Below are 2,533 nucleotides of genomic sequence, written 5' to 3' on the forward strand. Positions count from 1 at the left end.
CTTCTTTCTGAAAGTCTACTCTTTTGGATTGCATATGGCTACTCTTTCATGAGTTTATCATGATTCTTTGAACATGCATCTTGAGATCCTTCAGAGATTCTTTCATGTGTTTGTGTAGCCCTACATCTTGTTGTTGGCTCCATTCTGTAATCTCTCCAGATGTTTTCTTTGGGTAACTGCAAACAAACATATAATTTAAGCTGTCATTTACAAATAATAATTTCAAAATCCAGTTCTGCAGTACTGACTTGGAATTCATACTTTAAAAACCAACTGTCTACTGAACATTTTCACTTGTCAATCCCTTGGCTACCAGAATTTCAAACTGTCCTTTTTGCTTTAATTCTAAGGTCCTCAATCTGAGATACTATAGCTTAGCCATGAGAAACACCTTTTACCATTATCACTTTCTAGTACTCTCTGGTCTACAGTTTAGGCTAGTGTAAGGAAAATGTGTGGCAAGAGGAAAAATAATCACAGAATAGAACAGTCATTCATACAAATATTAATATTGAACTTACTGAATATGTAACCAGGGCAAACTGCTTAGTTTCTGTGAGTTTTGGTTTTCTCTCACATGAAATGTCATTGTTAACACCTATCTCATGGAATAACTAAGTGAATTTAAAGATAAAACAGGTAAAATGGCAAGCACAGAGCCTAGTATATAAAATGTATTCAATAAATATTTGGTGAAGTAATATTCTTTCAGTAAAATGTATTTCTTAATGAATGTCTTTTACTAACATGAATTAGTAAATCAAATGGAAATAAATTTAAAAAAATACGAGATTTTGTGCTCATCACACATATCAATCCTCAGACCACTTGCTATAAATATGTGGGGGTTGTCTATAGACCACAGAAGAGAATCTCTACTTTTACAGCTGCACTCTGCCTTCCCTGGACTGTACTTGCAAATATATGTTACAGGTGTTTTACAGGAGAGAGAAAAGTCTGTTTCCTAATGCACAGAATGGTGGCTTATGGCACTGGATTAGAGCAGAGTTAATGTCTTGCTGATACACCTTTTCTTTAACCAGTGACATTGTTTTTGATTTTTGTTGTTTTCTTTTACCCTCTCCATCACCGAGTTTATTTCTTCTCTTTTTCACCAGTACTTTTGGTGTGCCTGAGGTACCTAACACCACCATACCCTTGTTCATATGGATATGAGAAGGGTTAACTTGTTATTATAGGCTAAATAGACAAAACAAAAGTTAGATATGATTATCAAAAGAAGAGAAACTTCAGGGAATAATTCTCTCTAGCACACTAATCTCTTATGTCATTATGCGTTAAACTATTCCCTTAAGGTTGCAGAAAGGAACATTTAAAATAAATTTTACAGGAAGGCTAATTTCCAAAAGGAATGGACAGACAACACTAAGGCAGTCTTCTAACAGGTAAGATTATTTTCATCTTTGAAAGCCCAGAGAGTTATCACTACAAATTAATTCAAAATAATTTAAAAATATATTTTTATATTTCTCATAACTATACAGTTCCCACATCCTCTGAAAATGGAAGAGGGAAAAAAAAATAACCTAAATTTTTAAAATTTACTGTTAATATAGGAAATAAATGGATGAAATATTATCTCTGGAACAAAATGATCTTTTGAACTCAACAAATATTTTATGAGCACCAGGCATGTGAAAAGCCATCACTGTGTGGGGAGAGAAGAAGGCATTTCATGTCTTGAGTTTTATTACAGTTTCTTGAAATGGCAGAGTAAATAAAAGCTCACTATTTTTTTTAAGGCAAGCCATTGGGGAAAGGCAAGTCTTCACTAAGAGCTGACAGGTACTAGAAGCTTAGAAGAAATTATGTCTGATAAAGAATTAGAGAAAAAGTTAATGGAGAAAGTGACCTTGACAAAATTTCCCAAGAATGCCAGATTTTTCATATCCAAATGACAGATTTGAAGAAAATATTGTTTATCACAGCATAGAATTGTTACTACTTGCTTTTTTTGAAAGTGATATCATAAGAATACAATTTGAAATTGGTACACATCTGAGATTTAGTATTAAAAGTTAAATAATCCACAGAAAATATTCAGAGTAAGCATGAAAATGTGGAGGCTAAATGTTATACAGTGAAGGTGAAAGATAATGTGCTATATATGTGGTAGGGACATTGCTCAAAATATTTTGGGTAAGAAAATCTTCCCTCCTTTGCTCAATATTGCCCCTGCCCAACCTCTTTCTTATCTATCCATGCCCCACCAGAATGCTTATCCATGCCCCACCGTCATCTTATCTATCCATGCCCCACCAGAATGCTCCTGCTCTCTGTCGAGGATGATTTGGAAAGAGGGATATTTAGATGGTAATTTCATATCATTTGGGGCAACCAGATACAGGAAACATAAATAATGGATATTAAATTTGATGATGACTTTTGATTCTCTGGCCAGATTATTTTGAAGGGCATTCCTTGATTGGATAGCAGAAATCATGAGACTCAGTTATATATAGGAAGAAACTCAAGGAGAGTAGATTATATCACACTTGAATTTAAGAATTTA

Source organism: Hylobates moloch, unplaced genomic scaffold (assembly GCF_009828535.3).
Source record: "Hylobates moloch isolate HMO894 unplaced genomic scaffold, HMol_V3 SCAFFOLD_5, whole genome shotgun sequence".
Lineage (NCBI taxonomy): Eukaryota > Metazoa > Chordata > Mammalia > Primates > Hylobatidae > Hylobates > Hylobates moloch.